Source organism: Zootoca vivipara, chromosome 4 (assembly GCF_965207765.1).
Source record: "Zootoca vivipara chromosome 4, rZooViv2.hap1.1, whole genome shotgun sequence".
Classification (NCBI taxonomy): domain Eukaryota; kingdom Metazoa; phylum Chordata; class Lepidosauria; order Squamata; family Lacertidae; genus Zootoca; species Zootoca vivipara.
In genome coordinates, this window is record NC_142587.1 from 27,405,020 (window position 1) to 27,424,652 (window position 19,633).

General features: G+C 44.4%; 1 protein-coding gene across 1 annotated transcript in view; it reads left to right on the forward strand.

Annotated features, from left to right (window-relative positions):
* UXS1 (UDP-glucuronate decarboxylase 1) overlaps positions 1 to 19,633 on the forward strand; it is an 83,946-nt gene that overhangs the window by 11,709 nt on the left and 52,604 nt on the right. The window lies entirely within an intron of this gene.

A 19,633-nucleotide genomic window follows, 5' to 3' on the forward strand; every position in this document is an offset into this window, starting at 1 on the left:
GCATATATTTTGCTCGATTTGCTGAAGCCTTTGCCATTGTTTCTGAATTTAATGTATAGTTTTCTCCATCCTGGAGAACCAATGATAAACAAAACAAAATAAAATGCACAAAAGCAGATAAACCCTGTCCGTAAATTTAGAATAAATCGGAGTGAAACTATTGCTATGAGTTTTTGGGTGCCAGAGCAGTTTGTGTGGGGCAGGGGGGAGGAAGTAGGCGGGATGTCTGGGCCCCCTTCTAATTCCTAGATCCAGCTCGGATTCAATTGCTGGAATAGCCTAAGTATGAGCCATTAAGGGAAACAAAGGAGATAGAAAACAGGCAGGCCTCACTTTCCCAACTGTTTGTTGCCATAGTTAGAAAGACAAAAGGTCAGAGTTAAGGGATGAGTTATCTGAGCTAGAAACTGGATGCAAAAAACTGCAGGCTGGAAAGGCAGAGAGGGAGAACCATGGGTGATTTTTGCTGTGGCAAGTTGGCAATGGAGAATAAGACCCTTTTGCAGTGTTGATATTGTGAACGCCTCCATCGTAGGCTCAGGTTGCATATATCTGTAGATAAACCATATCTCATAAAGACACCACAGTCTCCACTGTGCTTCATTTCCCAAAGGAAACACGAACCCTGAGTAACTTCTTTGAACCCCTGGAATCTCACACTGTTCAGAGATTGGGGTGATGTGCAACACTGTATTAAATGCCCCTCACCAGCCTAACTAAATTGTACCTAAAACAGGGTGGAAAATTGAGATTACTTTGAATTCCGAAGAGTTTCCATGGAGAGGAGTGTCTAGGAGACTGAGGTATGTTAAATACATACATTTAACATGTCTAGTTTTACTTTAAAAATAACATCCGTGTTGGAGAACAACTGGAATTAGGACCTGAGAAGGGTATTCTTATTCTTATTCTTCTTATATTAAAATAATCCCTTCTCCCACCAGGTGGCTTTTTCCAGTCCATGGCAAACAACTTCAGGGGCACGGCTGTGCAGGGGGGAAAGGTTAAAATCCTCTCCCATATGCTGTGGTTCCAATCCGGATCAAAGTAGAGGGTGTGCTATTATTGTTTAAATGGAAACAATTGGCAAGTAAGAAAGATTTGTTAAAGGAAATCTGGGGGCAGCTGGAATCAGTAAAAATAAGCGTTTTATTGCAGAAACTGTATAAACATGTTGCTTATACAATGGGAAATCTAACATCTGGCTGAGAAGCTGTCATTAGGAGATGTTGGAAATGGATTTATGAGCTTGTGACTTGGATACCAAGCCAGGAAATATAGGGGTTTTATGGAGCAAATTAGTCTCTGCTTAGAAGCCGCTTTGGCAGTGAAGCAGTATATAAATGGATAGTTAGTAATACTATTATTACACCATGTCGCTTATTTTCAGTGGGTTGTACTCGGGATACAACCCATACACCTTTAAAGTCCATTGTTAGTTTGCTTCAGTGAGCAGTACTTAGAGCTATAAGATATACCGTATTTTGTTAATGCCTTTTAAATTGCACAAATCTATTTCTAGCCCCGTTTTGTAAAGATGAAACTTTTCAATTAAAGAAGAAGGAAAAGTTAGCATTTCTGCCCGCATCCTCCTCCCTGCTCTTCTTCGTGGGTTGCTGCTTGCAGGGGGGGGGGCATAACAGATGCTATGAGATTTCAACAATAAGTTACCATGGAGACCAGCGAAGAAAATGCGGGTCAGCTGTGACCACACATTGCCCTGAAATAGCTTGGAACGAAGTAGCCTTTGCCACTGAATTGCTTTACTTCTAGGAGATAAGCACAGAGGGGACATTTAGAGTGTCTTGGAGAGGGGGCTGTGTGGAAATCAGGCATGTTCTTAAATATATTCTGTTGAAATCACTGTGATTCAATTTTGACTAAATCGTGCCATTACTTATTCGCTTACTCAGTCTAAAACACGGGTGTCAAACACAAGGCCCGGGGGCCAAATCCGGCCCGCCAGACCTCGTCATGTGGCCCGCCGAGCGCCCCAGCGCGACCCAGCAGCGGGACCTTGCTGCTGAAGCGCCGCGCCGATAAACAGCTGGGGCGGGGGGGGGGGGGTAGAAAGGCAGCTGGAGCAGCGCCGCACAGAGTGTCCCGAGCCTCTGCAACGCAGCAGTGCTCTGTAGCACTTTGAATCCTCCTCCTCCTGCCACAGCTCGGTGCCTGGAAACGGCTGCTGCTGCTGCTGCTGCTGCTGAAGCACAGACAAAGCACCCAGCAGCGCCCCGTGGAGGAGGAGGAGGATTCAAAGTGCTACAGAGCACTGCTGAGTCCCAGAGGCTCGGGACTCTCCGCACGGCGCTGCCAGGCACCGACCCGGCAAGCCGCCGCCGCCTCCTCCTCCTCTTGCCTCACCTCCTCCTCCTCCTGCCACGGCTCAGCCTCACGAACGTGCAACTCTGAGGCTTTATGCACTTCTCCTAAAACGGACACCCGCTGCCTCACGCTGCACGGGAAATGCTTTTTGCCCCTGGGTCCCTTCGCGCTCTTTTCTGGCGCTGAATCAAGGCGGCGACCCCCCCTTCCCTTTCTTTCTTCCTCTATCTCGTTCTTATTCTTTCTTTCCCTCTCCTTCCTTCCTTCTTTATCTCTGTCTTCTCTCCCTCTTTCTTTTTCTTTCCTTCTTTATTCCTTCTTTCCTACTCTTCTTTCTCTCACCTCTTTCCTTCCTCTCTCCCTCCTGCTCCCTCTTTTCTTTCTTTCTTTCTTCCTTACTTCCTTCCTTTCTTCCTTCTGTCCTTCCCATCTTTCTTCCTCTCCCTCATTCTTATTCTTTCTTTCCCTCTACTTCCTTTCTTCTTTCTCCCTTTCCGTCTTCTCTCCCTCTTTCGTTTTCTTTCCTTCTTTATTCCCTTCCTTATTTCCTACTCTTCTTTCTCTCCCCTCTTTCCTTCCTTCCTCTCTCCCTCCCACTCCCTCTTTTCTTCCTTCCTTCCTTCCTCCCTCCCTCCCTCCCTCCCCTCCCCTCCCTCCCTCTCTCCTCAGAAACATAGGATGCTGCTTTATACTTCTGGCCCTTAAACCCTGGAACCAGGAGAGCAGCTCCAGTGAGTCAACCTCAGCCAGTCCCTTTGGTGAAGGGTGGTGGCTCACTGGCAGAACATCTGTCCTGCATGCAGAAGGACCCCAGCATCTCCAGGTACTAGTAGCTCTGCAAAGGTCCTGCATGAAACCCTAGCGAGCCTCCACCACCCAGTGCAGTTACCAAAAATCATTTTTCAATAAATTGTACAATAATTGTACATTTGAATATCTACTTGCCATTATTCTGACTATGTTTCTGCTTTCAGAGCTAGTTATTACTTACATTATTACAAAAAACAGTAATAATTGAATGCAGTGACAATAATTTATGATAATAAAGAGTGGACACATAGTCCTACAGATACAACTGGCCCTTTGAGGGTGACCAAACTGCTGATGCGGCCCGCGATGAATTTGAGTTTGACACCCCTGGTCTAAAACATCTTGCCGGCTTCCTAGCCCATCCAGAGGCTGTTGTAACAGCTTTCAAATCAGTAAAGGTTTTTGCAGGATGCAAAAACAAGACACAAAAATAAAACGTTGAATCCTCCCCCCGCCCGCCCACCCAAAGGCAATATTTATTCAGGGAAGTCAATATTCAGAAAGATGACGGCTGTGAATTTGTGCTATAAAAGTCTGTTGTTGCTGTTGTTTTATTAAACATTGCCAGATGTTGGCGTGCAGATGAATTCTGATACGCAGATTGAGGCCGTTTCATATATTAGACAAAGGAGAAAACTGGTTCCCCCCAGCAAATGTACCTGTTTGAAGTTTTTGCAGATACGTTCTTTTTCCCCCCCACCTGTACATTTTAAGTGCACACTTCAGAAACATATTGCATGGAGCGGCTTTCAGAAGCAAACTCTGTAAGTTGCAATTGTTCAGACACCCCCTCGGAATTTCCTGTTTGGGGACTTTTTGCTGCCCTCTGCTGGTGTCAATACTGCCAGCAAGCAGCCTGCCAAGACACAGAGGGACAACTCTGCCTTATCCAAACCCCGCCAATGATATAAGGATGTGGAGGTTGCATTGCTCTCCGAGTCAGAATCCTCCCTTATCCATATCTCAGATAGCCAGGACAATCCAGCCCAGTGTGCATAACCATCTATCTTGGGAGTGGAACATGAACAGAAATTTTTTTGCAGATCACCTTACTCCGTGTCAGGGTTTCACATCTAGCAGAGCAGCTCCCTTGCACCAGCCTGCCAAAAACCAGCCCTTGACACAAGCTGTTAAAATACATCGTATATAGAGTTTGGTGAGTGATTTAGGTCATTGTTTCTAGAAAGTAATTATGAGTGCCTTGTGCACATTCCTGTCCTTTGAGGCCGTACTCCACTTTTTAGAAATGGCACACTGGCCTTTTAGAAAGGCGAGTCAAAAGTAGGTGCTAAAATGTATCCCTCTTTTCTCCAGGCACCATCTCTGCCTCCACCCCATCATTGACCTCTTGGGATATTTTGTTGTGCCGGTGGCTAAAAGTATTTGGCTTCGTCTCATTACAAGACTAAGGATAGCTGGATTCAAATCCCTGCTTGGCCATAAAATGGTTTTGACCAAGTCATCATCTCTATTTCACATGGGCATTGTAAAGGCAGTGCCAGGGACAAGATTATTTTGTGCCCGAGGCAAGGCTAGCTACTCACATATAAACACGCCCCGAAAGTGGCTAGCTTCAGTTTTCAAAATCGTATGTCTTATAGAAAGAACGAAAAGCATAAAACACGAAACTGCTAAAGTTGCTTTAAAGTGCAATAAGAAATAATGCAGCAATGTTTGATTATATTTCTCATATACAAAAGAAAATGCTTTAGCACACAGATCCTTTTGAATAATCTTATGAATTGTGGTGTTAAAATTTAAGTATGTGAAGATAAATGAGGGCGATATCATGTTACTCCCACGAGCATCCTGGAAAAAGAGTGGGAAGAATTACAAAATTGACAAATCCATTTTCCTATTCTTATCTGTGGGGTTTCTTGCACAGTTGGGTTGGGTTAATGCATTCTGCAGCCCAGGGTGCATAGTAAGGCCATGAAGAAAGTGGCATGGGGCAGGATTATTCAAGTAGCACAGCCAGTACTCATGTGTTCCAGAATGCCTCCCAACACAGCATAATTCTTGTGGAACCTGGGGTGCAGGTGGCGCTGTGGTCTCAACCACTGAGACACTTGGGCATGCCGATCAGAAGGTCGGCGGTTCGAATCTGTGTGACAGGGTGAGCTCCTGTTGCTCTGTCCCAGCTTCTGCCAACCTAGCAGTTCGAAAGTACACTGGTGCAAGTAGAGAAATAGGTACCATTGCGGCAGGAAGCTAAATGGCGTTTCCATCACAGTGTCGCATTAGTCATGTTGACCACAGGACCCAGAAAGCTATCTGTGGACAAATGCTGGCTCCCTCGGTATAAATAAGCGCCGCAACCCCATAGTCTCCTTTGACTGGACTTAACTGTCCAGGGGTCCTTTACCTTTGCTTTTACCTAAATAAGTCCCTTCCCCCTGTGGAACTTTGGTCTCTTGCGTGGATAGTGCAATAATACAGATTTGTCACTAGATGTCCCTGAAATTAGTTCCATCTGGGTGGAGTCGGGAGTTTCCTGCCACTCTTCTATTCTCATTGGGGGAGACAAAAAAGTTTTTTCTAGCTTCCTGACTGGTGTGTCCTCAGCCATCCGCCGTGCTTGTTGTCCTTAGATTATGTTAATACTGCTGGCCTTCCTGATCTTCTGCTTGTTATTAAACCGAATTCGAACCCTTGCTAGCTTTGAACCATGCTAACTTAGCTCATCAAACTGAAAACTATCCACCACCACCACCCGCCAAAAAAACAACCTCTAGCCATTTATAGCCTGGTGCCTACTACAGATGCTCCAAGTGTCACTATTTTTCAGGGACAGTCTCTGATTTTGAGAAGCCATCCCGGTTTCTGATTTGATCCCAGAATGTCCTGCTTTTCCTTAGGATGTCCGTGTTTTCATTGGAGAAATGTTGGAGGGTATGTAGTTATGTGACACCCCCCCCCCCCCGAGCCAAGGAGATAAGTAACTATACAACCTCTAGAAGACATCTGAAGGCAGCTCTATATAGAGAAGTTTCTGAAAACATTTAATGTTTTATTATGTTTTTATATACGTTGGAAGCTGCCTAGAGTGGCTGGGGCAACCCAGGCAGATGGACGGGGTATAAATAATAAAATTACTGTTGTTATTATTATGGAATAGGATGTCCCTATTTTCGTTGGAGGATATTCTGCTGGATGTCATAAAACGCTCAAAGGTTCTTTAAAAACTTCTGTGTGTGCACTTGTCTTGATATTAAGTTCTCAGGAAGTTAACTCCTGTTATCCACAGAAGTTATCCTCAGATTCCTTATCCCTGATTACAAGAAAGGTAAAATGTCCCTCTTTTTAAATTAGGGGAGATTAATTTCACACACACACACCCGCCCTGTAAATACAGTAAAGATGACTTGAGGGGGAGCAAGAGTTGGAGAAAAACATAGATTATTTTTTCTCCAACTCTTGCTCTCCCTCAATTCATTTTACTTTCAGCTATTTTGGCCTTTTAAAAAGATTAATTATAAAGCAGCTGGATACTGGAGGATATCCATACAACACTGTAAGATTTGAGAGCTGCCTTGGATGGATATCAGATATTGAACCGTTATGACATAAAAGCTAGGATGGGGCAGCTTGAGCTAGCACATTAGTTCTGTGCCTCCAGCTCACTAATCAGCATGAAGCTATTAACATATTAATTTTTCTACATTACAAGCATGCTGATGTTTGGATCCATTCAACTGGAAGCAAGTTAACTTGTTTCTGAATGTCTGCAGGCCTACAGAGCGATTATGTGTCTTTTGTAAAAAGCTTATCAGCAAAGTTGAAGAGGAATAGGAATTTAAATCCTAAATGGGAAGCTCAGATCTTATGTACAAATATATTTTTTTCCCATTTGAAAGCACCAAGACCAATTTTTCCAGTTTCATGTAATTTATGTTCTTGTTCTTGTTGTTCTTGTGTGTGTTTTAGATGGTCTCGCACCTTACATACCCCATTTGATTGTGATCAGCAAGATAGTGTAGACCAGGCTTCCTCAACCTTGGCCCTCCAGATGTTTTGGAACTACAATTCCCATCATCCCTGACCACTGGCCCTGCTAGCTAGGGATCATGGGAGTTGTAGGCCAAAAACATCTGGAGGGCCAAGGTTGAGAAAGTCTGGTGTAAACCCTTCAAGTGTCCCTATTTTCCAGGGACAGTCCTGGATTTACAGAAACCGTCTCAGTTTCTGATTTTTATCCCAGAATGTCCCGCTTTTCCTTAGGGTACATTAGTGTGGTGGACCTCCTTCATGGCAGGGCCAGCCCAAGACATTTTGGTACCCTCTTCTCCACCATGGAAAAAAGAGGTGAGTGAAGCACTACATCAAAGGGGGAAAATAAATATCTACATTGGGATATGCAGCCCTGTGACTTCTGCTGTTTGAGGCAGTTTTCTCCCCTTATCTCATGAGTGGGCTGGTACCTCCTGGCACATACCGTATCTATTGTCCTTTTAGCCCTTGTTGAAGATTTTCTTTTTGTCAACAAGCTTTTTGAAGTGAAGACTTTTGGCTAAGTCTGTTTTTTAAAAAAAAAAAAAGTCCAGCACTCTGTCTAATTTATCACACTGGCAAAGGATCAAAGATGTAGCAGTTGGGTAGAATTGCTGTTGCCACAGTCCTGGCCCAGTGGCCGAAAGGCAGTATTAGGCATATTCACTGGCATCTTCCACTCATGAAACCTGTTGGTGGCAAGGGAGCCCCCAGGTATTGGCAACCCTGATCAAGCTTACCACAGTAGAAGTTTTTTTTAAAAAAATTATGCCAGTTCTCTTGGACAGCACATGGGAGAGACGTGTGTTCTGTTTGTAAATTGGTCCCTGGGATCTTAATGAAATGGGGATTGTGAGTAATAGATAACAGTGAATAATAGATAATGATGGCGTGTGCGTGTGACTTCGGGGCTAGAAGATTGCAGGATACCAAGTGCAAAGAAAGTGTCGAGAAGAGGCTGCCTCTAAAAGCAATTGCAGAACCCCACTATGTACAATGTCTGCCTTTATCGCAATAGCCACTTATTTCATTTCATTTTACATTTCTTGCTAAATGCTATGCTCAGCAGCAGTCTCCGAACCCAGTGGAGAAGGCCTGGAATCAGAAGAGCAAACTGTAAGCTTTCATGTTGTAAAAAGAAACCCAAGGGAGTGAACAAAATTGTGTACCATGCAGGGAGAGAAAACGCTACCCCAAAAAAGCTGTTCCCCAAAGACTAAGCAGGAAGCACCATCCACCACCACAGGGGGGGAAAGTTGTTATAAAAGCATCCCCCCCAAGACTTACAAGGGCTACAAACAAATTAACAGTCAAATTCTGCACAAGGTTAAGAGACACTTAACACTCTGGAATCAGGAGTCAATCCTCCACAAAGAATTAGGCTGTAAAAATTGCAGGGGGTTGAACTAGACTCGGAGGGATTTACTTCCAAGAACTCATTTTCATGATTGAATGGTGAGTCTTCTAAAACCTTGTAAAATATCCCAAGGGTGTTCCATTGCCAAGGTTAAAAATGAACTGGAAATGTGAATTTAAGCTCTACAATTCTGTATGATTTCTACTATGATTCTGTTATCTCAATGCATATACATTATTGGAAATGAATTGAGCTGCGGTCAGTGACCTTATATTCAGCTACCAAAAGCAAGCAGGACTGAACTGCCCTAGAGACAGCGTTGAAGTAAGGCGGAACGAAATCCCAGAGGCGGCCAACATTACAGCTACGTCCTCTTGGCAAAGGAGAGCAGCGGGTCCCTGACTGGTTTGTAGCTGGTGTTAAGGACACAGAGACTTCTACTGCTGCAAAGTGTGAGGATCTTGTGAACTGCAAGAAGTCACTTGCTGCACTGAGAAAAGCAAGAAGAGATGCCCAGCAAATATCCAGATAATGTGCCAATAACTATCGGCTAAAGCTGGAGCAGATCATTCAACTCGCTCCCGACATGGGCAGCACTACGTAGCTAAATGTACAAAGGCGTGAAGACAGTCTTTGGACCAACAGATTACAGTCACTCACTGGCAGGGTCTATCCTGAGTCACAATGTGGCTTCAGAGGTCAACAGTCAACATGATTCCCCCACAGCACCAGCTGCAGGAGACATGCTGAGAGCAGAGCCACCCTTTGCGCATCGCCTTCATAGACCTGACGAAGGCCTTTGACCTCATCAGCTAAAAATGACTCTTCACACTACTCAACAAGATAGGATTCCCCCCCCCCTAAGCTCCGCAAGATGGTCATGTCCTTCCACGAGAACGTATGTGGCACTGTGTCAGGATGCAGCGGAATCCTGGCTGGTTGCCCAACAAAATATAAAGACACCTATTTCAATATTTACAGGGAGAGGCTATAGAACCCAGCCTCTTGGATAATGGCATTGTCCTGAGTGAATCTCCACCCCACCCTCCATCCCTCCCACTTCCTCATTCTACGGGTGCTGCTACGTACCCTCTGTCTTTGAGCTCTTTGCTCTCCTACTTTTAAGGCTCGCCAGGTTCTGGGAAATAGTGGGTCTGGATGCTTTCTAATGACAACGTGTCAGCCAGCTGCTGCCTGCTCCTCCTCTCCCACTATTCCCCAACTTTTCCTATCATCTCCCTCTGAGCTGTGACCTCCCGCAAACCCCTGCTGTAAATCTATACTGCCTTTCTCTTCCTCCTCCCTGGAAGGTTCAGGATGGGGAGGGGGTCTCCACCATTCCTCCTCTGCCCAGTCCCTGACGGTTCATCCTGGGACACCTTCCCTATAAAGAACAATGTGGAAGGGGTGTGTTCTTGCCCCAGCGCTCTTTGGCATGTTCTTCTCCCTGTTGTTCTCAAATGCTATGGTGGGTGCTTTCATTCAAGGAGCAACCGGGGGGGGGGGGTTCCGTTCAACCTGGCATGTCTCCATGCCAAGACAAAAGTAGTTGTTTGTGGACGATGCAACCTTGACAGTGCACTTTGAGAAAGCTCTACAGAGACTCACCAACCATTTTGCCCAAGCCTACATGGAGTTCGGCCTCACCATCAGCCAGACAAAGGTCAACATATAGGGTCAGGACATCGCCAGCATTCCGTGCATCAGCATTGGTGACCACATGCTTGAGGTGGTGGACAATTTTGTTTACCTGGGCCTCCACCATAACCTTTCCATTGATGCTGAGCTGGACAAGCATATTGGTGAGGCAGCCATGGCAGTGGCTCACCTCTCCAAAAAGATTGGGGAGAATGTGATGCTAGCAACCAATACCAAGATGAGGTGCTCCCAGGCTTGTGTATTGAAGTGAGTCATTATGGAAGTTGTGGGCAACTTACACCTGCCGGGAGCAATGCCTCAATGCCTTCCAGATGTGTTGCACCACTGAATATCCTTTTAAAAAGATATCTGTTTGACAAATTACATTCATTTTAATTATTATCAAAGCAAATAGTGGGTTAAAATCAACTGCCCAGATTATAAAATAAAATAAATCAAAGTTGTATCTTTTGCCAGTGTTGCTTTGTATGAATGGACAAATAAATGAATATACACAATGGAGTTATTTTAGTTCTAAGTGCCCTTTAAAGCATTCCAGATGGATGGGTTGAGAAGCCATCCCCTAGCTGTGATTTCTGTTGCGAGCGGAAATCTTGGCCTGGCTCCTGTTGTACATTGTCCGTGGTAATACAGAACGGCATAATGCAAACCCTACTGACACAGATGGCGCAGCTGCTGAATGCACGGATACTCTTTAGTGCATGCTGATTTGATGCAAGTCCTCGTTGCCTAAAGGGACTTGGAAGTTCACGCAGAGATAAAGCAGACCCTTCTCAGTCAAATCCCTTCCATCGATCCAAATCTTCCAAGTTCTTCTGAAGACTTTTCTCTTTCATCCAGACAAATTGAAGCTTAGACCAGTCAGCAGTGTATCGCAAAATAGCCTCCTGGTTTAAAATAGCCTTATGATTTAACTATCAGTGGGGATGCATTTGTAGCTCTTGTAACTCGGCATTTCCACTTTCCCAGAGCTTTCATTTTCAAGGGCAAGTCTTCAGCGCTAAAGGTGTTTTAAATTTTACTCCAGTTTGACCACTGCCTTCCTTCAGCTGTCTAGGTTTGGTCATAATTTTGGGTTGCAGTCAACATGTTCCACGAGTCTCCTTGCGCAGCAGAACGCCCATCTCCTCCCCACACAGGCCCCCCCACTGGAACAGATTTGGGGACAACAAAGGACACACACAGGAGTAGGGAATTTTCTCTTCATTAGCTAACAAGCATGAGCCCAACACTCCACCCCTCACACATTCATTGCCCACAGAGGTGGTTGTCCGTCCGTCCGTCCGTCCCCCCCAGCCAGAACTCTTTTCTGGCACCTTTCAGCTGGGCGCCATTGCTCTTCTAAGAGAACGAGGGAGACGTTCATGGTGATGTTCACTTCTTCTTTTTTCTAGAAAAAGAGCACTGTCTACTTGAATGGTATCGCTGTGGATTTCCTTCTTTAAAATTCTCTGGAAAACAACATCAAGGCTAGTTCCCCTGCGGCGGCAGAAACTAAATCAGAGAAATATGTAAACAAGAAAACAGTCCCCAACAGATATTTATCTCAAAGCTTTAGACCCAATGGGCTTTTCTATCTGCTGTGGGGCTTGTCACACTTCATCATATTATGTCAAGGCACAACCTAATGAGAGACTTTCTGTTTATCCTAACAAGGTCAAAATAAATTTACCTTAATGTGAATTGATGGTTCAGATTTTAAAGTCTGGTTTTTATTTTTATTTTAGCATAGGACTATTGACTTTCAAGTTGAACTCGGTTAACTAAGACAAAAATAAGAACATGGATTCAGTTACTCACCCTTTTGTAGTTCTAATGTTGGGTCTGTATCAGATCTTCTAATAATTTTTCCAACTTCTTGCATCTGTATTAGACTTCCAGTGCATGCTACAGGTTAGCAACATCCATGCATCCCCCTTTCAGAAGAAAAATAAGTGTGGTGTTTAACTCAGACCATTGGTTTCTCCCACTCACCAGGGTTTCAGCCAGGTTTCCCTACCATACCTGAAGCTGGCAGGAGATTGAACCCAAGATACGTTTCACAAAGCATTTGCTCTCTTAAATCAAACTATGGTTTAATGGGAATGAGCAGCATGCCGGTATACCCTCCTCAAAATTCCTAGCACACTCCTCCCTCACTACTGCCATGCTGCAGATGAAGCAAGTCAAAGCTTAGCTTGCCATGTTGTCTGAGGCCAGGCTCATGATTTGTTTTCTCCATCCAAAATGGCAAAGCAAGAACAAAACTTGGTTTCCACTCATTGTTTGATTGGGGAAACAACTACAAGCCTAGGTTTGGACAACCTAGCAAGCCAGACTCTGGTTTGTATTATCTGTGGGGCACGACAGCAGAAGCAAAAGAGAAAAGCCATGGGAGCTTTTGAGCTGTGCCGCACCAGCACATTAAACCATAGCTTGTTTTAAACTATGGTTTAATGTGATGCACAAATCAGGCCACCATCTTCTGTTTGGCAGAGGCAATTTTGTAAGCCGGGGAGGGGGGAATATGTATATCTAACTCATCTCTTTGACCAATGAGACCACATGACAAGTACAGGAAAGAACTGCAGCTAATTAGTGCCATGTGACATCTGTTTTGCCTACGCAAACAAAATAAAAAATAAAAACAACTAACTATGTAATACCTACTTCGTTTTTGTGTCTGAGCTGCATGGAGCAAGACTTTGCATTAAATCACACCAACGTTATCCTTTTTATGTTTGCAATTTTATGCTGTTGCCATGCTTACAGCAGATGTTAGGGCATTTGGGTTTGGTTAGCTCTACTAGGTCAGTAAAATAAGAAACAAAAGAGCATGTTTGGTTGGTTTATAAGAGCTGGAGTTTTTTTAAAAACAATGTGGAGCTCATCTCTTGTAAGAGGTTTGTTATTAGGAGTTAAGTAGGTAGAATGGCACGCCAATGAACTTCCAAGGAGATTGCAAGAGGCACTTTAATTAGTTGCAAACCTTTATGCTCCTAGAAAGACAATTTTTTTAAAAAAAAAAAATCTGAAAGCCTGCGGGATCTAAAGTAATTCCAGGCTGTGTTCTGTAGTTTCAGATAATCAGACTTGGCCAAAGCTCTGAACTATCCTTCTCCGTGGGGATTCATGTACTGCTGGATATTAAAAAGGCTGATATCAGCTTTGCCGGGCATTTTCTAGCAGTAAGTATAGGCTTATATAAGGCAACGGAGCTAGGAAAAAAATCATGCTGGTGTGTGTGTGTGTGTGTGTGTGTGTGAGAGAGAGAGAGAGAGAGAGAGAGAGAGAGAGAGAGAGAGAGAGAGAGAGAGAGAGAGAGAGAGAGATTGAAATCAAATTGGAATATGATTTTTGTTTCCAAGAACAAATGCACACTAGGAAAATCTTGGTTATGCAATTATAAATCACCATATCTTGGCTTGTTGTTAGACAACAGTGTAACTTATCATAAAACTAGAAATTGATGCCCTGCAAAATGATTCCATCAAGAGCATCAAAAAGGGTTATCACAGCTCAAGAATAATTTGCTGCTATAAGACATAGTGATGGACACTAGTTTAGAAGGCTTTGAAGGAGGATTAGGTGCATTCAGGGAGGAGAGCTTTGTATTAATGGCTTTTACCATGATAACTAAATTTTACACATTCAGAGGCAACATACCTCTTAAACAGAGATTACAGGACCAATAACAGCCTCCCTATCTTCAGCCTTTCCTGGAGGCATCTAGCTGTTAAAGGTGATGGGCCCCTGGATGGTTAAGTCCAGTCAAACTTGACTATGAGGTGCTACGCTCGTTTCCCTTTTCAGGCTGAGGGAGCCGGTGTTTGTCCACAGACAGATTTCTGGGTCATGTGACCAGCATGACTAAACCACTACTGGTGCAACGGAACACCATGACAAGTGCCAGAGCACACAGAAATGCAGTTTACCTTCCCGACACAGCAGTACCTATTTATCTACTTAAACCATATGCTTTCAAACTGCTAGGTTGGCAGGAGCTGCGACAGAGCAATGGGAGCTCGCTCACTATCGTGCGGATTCAAACTGCCAACCTTGCGATTGGCAAGCCCAAGAGGCTCAGTGGTTTAGACCACAGCGCCACCCGCTCCCATCTAGCTTGACATTATATGGGCAGTAGAGGGGTGAGGTGGCAGTAAGGTTAGTGCAGTGCAGTTGCACCAGCAGAGAGCCAACCCATCACTGCTGCTAGTGCAGTAGCACCACGTCAACCTCAATGCCACATCACCCCTCCAGCTCTACTTCCCATTAAGCAGCAATGATGCAACTAACTGGAACTGAAATGGACACCTTCATCTATCCCTAGCCTCTGCTGGCACAGCTTTTTTTTTAAAAAAGCAACAACTAAAAGTTTGCCACACTGAGCATGATCCAGATTACATGCCTTAGTCCAGTGATGGGCAACCTTTTGAGCTTGGTATGTCAAAATTCGCCAAAAAACCGAGCATAACTCTGGTGGTGTGTCACTTCAAGAAAAAAACCATAATTTCGCAATATTTGTAGTTTAAATAACAAAAATGTATAATTGTAATATATAACTGTATTTAATAAACCCAAAACTAATTATTTAACCTAACCTAACCCAAAAACCCTTATTTATCACAAAGTGCCCAGAGTTGTTGAGCTTTTTGGGGGGAGCTGCTGACCAAAGTTTTGGAGGTTTTTTTGGGGGGGGGTGCAGAAGTTGCTTTGCTTTTTTGGGAGGGAAAGAGAACAGAAATAAATGACGAATAATACCTTTGCTGGAACTAACACGCAGCACCGACATAGTCTGCCAAAGCGCCAAAAAACCCAGCACAGAACGGGTTAAGAAATGAACGCTGTTACACCCAATCATTGTCTGCCAAAGCGCCAGAAAAAACAGCACAGAAAGGGTTTAAAAAACCAATCTCTGGCTACCAGCAGCAACAACAACAACAAAAGGTTCCGGGGTAGTGTGAGGAGGAGTGGGAGAACAAATGGGGGTAGGAACAACAACAACAACAACAACAACAGCATGAATGGGCTGATGGGGCATGTGCCAGCAGTGAGGGCTCTGCGTGTCACGTCTGACACGTGTGTCATAGGTTCGCTATCACTGCCTTAGTCCAACCCTGTGTTAGACCTGCAGGATACAAAAGCCAGGAAGCCAAGAGGAAAGATGTGGCTGGAAATGCAAGGTGAATGACAGGATGGAAAAAGAAATGGCCAGTGCAGGAAGTTCCTCCTACTTCCCTGCCTGAGGTCATGGATCAGCAACAGAGGAAGGCCATGTAGCAAGGATGAGCTCTGGGGTGGAAGCAGGGAACCACCTGCACTAAACAATCTGCTTTTTTCTTCTTCTAGCCATCGTCTGTCCTCCAATCAGACTGTTTGTGATATGGAACATGATGGGGAAATGCAGTGGAAAGTGTGGGATAACACTTGCTTGGACACAATGTCATCTAACCTCCCCGCAAACAATTTGGAATTAATGTTCCTAAGTAGCCAATGTTGTCTAATCACTCTGCAAACAAATCAGGTCATCAGGGAACTGAGGGATACACAAGGAGCTGAATTTGGGCCCTGAAAACAGGCCCTAGACTACTGGGCTGTCTGTCTACATTGAAAAACATTTGGGGGAGCAGTGGATTTCAGCTGTCCATTTGATTGCTCAAGGTATAACCCAGGGGTCCCCAGACTTACCGGGCTTTGGGCCGGTTCCCACCACGCCGATCGCGCGGCGGGCCGGAGGGCGGGGGAGTGCGTGCCCATGCGGGCCGGCGGGCGGGGGAGTGCGCGCCCGTGCGCATACGCACGGGCGCTTACTGGCGCAGCGGCGCGCTTCCAGGTCGGAAAAAAAGCCGGAAATTGTTTGTGCGCATGCGTATGGGCCTCCCCCGATCCGGAAGTGCACCAGAAATGACCTCTTCTTGGTCGGGAGAGACCCATATGCATGCGCACAAAGGATTTTTGGCGCTTTTTTCCAACCTGGAAGAGCGCCGCCGCGCTGCGCGCCGTAAGAGCGGGCGGCGGCGGCAAGCGGCGGGGGTCGTCGCGGGCCGGATTGGGAGGCCAATTGGGCCGCATCCGGCCCCCGGGCCGTAGTTTGGGGACCCCTGGTATAACCTCAGCCCGTACTCAACGAGGATAGTTGTAAATAAATGTGAATTTTCCATACATGCCAATAAACCTCCAGTGACTTCCTTCCAAAGGAAAGTGTTGCATCCCTGGAACTTCTCACTGCTCAAAGAAGTGGGGAAGCGGTAACAGTATCTATATTTCATCTAAAATGCAGGAAATGGTTACATGGCATTTTTGACCCATGTGTCATTCCAGTTCAGCTTGACCCATGTTGGAACGTTCTCTTATTCATATTTATTTATTTGTATCTTTGTTTGAAGATTTCTACCCTGCCTTTTAGGACAGATGTCCTTTGAAGGCAGTATACAGAAATAAACAAACAAACACAAACAGACTTTGCTGTCCACGTAACTTTTCTGGAGTTAAACCCATTAGCGCTATGTATTTGAACTTCAGTGAAGAGTCCTTGTGGCGATCCAACATTAACACTAGTACCATAGCTGCCAAGTTTTCCCTTTTCTCGCGAGGAAGCCTATTCAGCATAAGGGAATTTCCCTTAAAAAGGGGGAGAACTTGGCAGCTATGACTAGTACTGGCCCAAAGTAATATAAAACCCAGTAGAGCAGTAAAAGTTCTCTGACTTTGTAAGCTGAATGCCATCATGGCGATATAAACTCCAGGCTTGCCACTAATTTCAAGCATGCTAAACAGCAGGGGTCTCCTCTGGGACAAAGGGATGTTTACAGACAAATAAAGAATTCCCTCAGGTGTAGTAATAAGCATTGACAATCTGTTAAAACCAGAGATGAAATGACAAAGCGTTTGAAGGTCATCAAAGGCTGCAGACTACCGTGCCCTAAAAGGCATAGAAATGTTTTTGGGAACTCAGAATGAAGGTATTTTTTAAAACAGCAGCAACAAAGGTATTGATACATGTATTATTTTATGCACTGTGACTTGCCGTTGCTTTATTGATTATAGTTTAGAAATTTTTGGATTTCTGTTTAATTTTTTATATGCTGATATTCTATACTATTCTAATGGATTGTTGAATATTACTTTATTTGATATAAGTTGCTTATTTTAAATTTATGTTTTATTATCACATTTTTGCATTGGATTAGATTGTCATAAGGTGTACATTCTTTGCTTCTTCAGCTTGCAAACCGCCTTGAGTGCTGTGAAATAGACGGTATACAAATTAAAACTGACGATGATGATACAAGATAACATCAAGACCATATGTTTAAAGTTCATGGGTCCTTCCCCCCCCCAAAAAAAACCCCACTTTTGGAACTGTCGTTTACACCTCACATGGGTAAAATTCTGCTCACTCTAAACCAGGGTTTGTCAACCTGGTCCCTACCACCCACTAGTGAGCGTTTCAGGGTTCTAGGTGGGCAGTAGGGGGTTCTACGGCACAAGCTGAATTCTCCTTCTGTCAAGCACTGGTGAGCGGTAAGGAAATTTTACCATCAAGAAAGATGCATTAGTGGGCTGTAGGTATAAAAAGGTTGACTACCCCTGCTCTAAACAAACTACAGTCCCCCTTATTATTTGAGGGAGGTTTAAATGTATATTGAGGATGTAACTACGAAGAGTCCTGGGAACTTCCGTTGGATAACAGTGCTGGTAATTATAGCAATGCGAGTTCAGCACCCTTAACAAACTGCAGTCCCCAAGATGCAAATACTTACTCTAATTAAAAAATACTAGATTAGTCTAGAGGTTTTAATTCGTGCAGTGCTTGGCATTACAAAAAATAATAATCAGGAGTGTACATTGTCAAATGCACATTTCTGGAAATGCCTAGAAGAATGCAGTTCAGTCACACAAATAGCAGGCCCAGCTATCTTCATTTAGTTTCTGGGAGGGTGGTTCTCCGCCTACCCCCAGTGATGCTATTACTAGACCTTGTCTGATCCTGTGAACAGCTGCCTTTTAACTTTCAAATGTATGAATAACAAGGCAACCCTGGTCACGACATGACCCCTGCAGGTTAGATGCAGAAGTAACTTGTACCAGTTAAAAGCAATAAAAAGTCTTCTGGCACCTTAAATTTGTTGCAACATAAGCTTTCTTGGGCCAGAACAGACTTCATGAGATAAGTGAAGTGTTGCAGGTGTATACCAGTTAATGCAATTTGAGGTGGGGGTGGGAAGTTCATTCATTTGGAACTCATAGGAACATTCGGCATCTTGAATTGGAGACACGAGTTTATGGGAAAGTCAGGCTAACTCTCAGCCTGAGCTCTCAACAATAAAACTTGGCCTTTCTATTGTATAATCAACAAACACATTTAGTAATGCTGTTTTGATCCTCCTTCCTCTCTGCCGCAAAAGCAGGAGGAGAAGGAGCTGACCATTGAAGCCAAGCCACTCTTGGCTTTGTGCTTTACCTCTGTGCTTTTGTGACATTAGGTGGGGTGTGTGGCCCCTACCCCAAAAATATTGGGGAGGGGGCAAAAGGGCTCGGTCCCTAGGATCCAACGCTCCTGACTCTGTGGAAAATGTATAGTCCAGATAAACAAAACAACAATCGCTCTGCTTTGTGCACCTCTCTTGTAGGAATCATTAAATGTCAGCAAATTTAAACAAAAGTGTAACCTTATGTACTCTTTTTGCAGAGTCTGATTGCACAGTTCTCATTATTTCTGGAGGGTTGTAGACGGGCTTTCAACAAACACTCTGCCAGACCCTTCAGGAGGCCATAGAATAGTCTACAAATGCACATTTTAATTACAATCTTTGCACCGTTACTCAACAGTTCTGAAATGACCTTGGCTGATACTGAGGCTTCAAACAAACCTTCCCCCTACATCTCCCAATCCAAAGCAGCCCACACGCCAAACAGGGCTCTTTTTGAAGCTTCGGGAATGGTTCTGTGCATGCATGACTGGCTTAAAAGCCAGCTACAGTATTTCAATTTGGTTCGAAGCTAGTTTGGGGGCGGGGGGCGGAGTAATTCATAAGAAACAACAGGATAGGTGGACAGCTAATGTCATGTGTACACTACTTGCCCAATCAGCAGTAGGAGCGCACTGGGCACAGAGCAAAAGGGAGTGTGCACACAGCTTGGTGCGTCTGCGAAAACTGAAAGACCCCAATGCTCTCTCTTGTCAGGTGATGGAAGGAAGAAGACAGGTTGCATTTTGTGATTGACAGTTCCGGATTCCAACCAGTGAATAACTTCAACAGGGCTCCCCTTTGTTACTCCAGTCACATTGTTTTTGGGAGTGAGGTAGAAGGAATTTATCAGGCACTGTCAAATGAGCAGGAAATGAAAACAAAACTTCAAACCTGTTTCCCTGCTCATTGCAACTCATTAATCCTGCACCAATCTGTCGAATGTTTTGTGGGTTATTTACCATTATGGGCCCCATTTTCATTCAAAGAAATGTAAGAGCCAAAAATATATATGAAGTTACAGTATTAACAACTCCTTTTT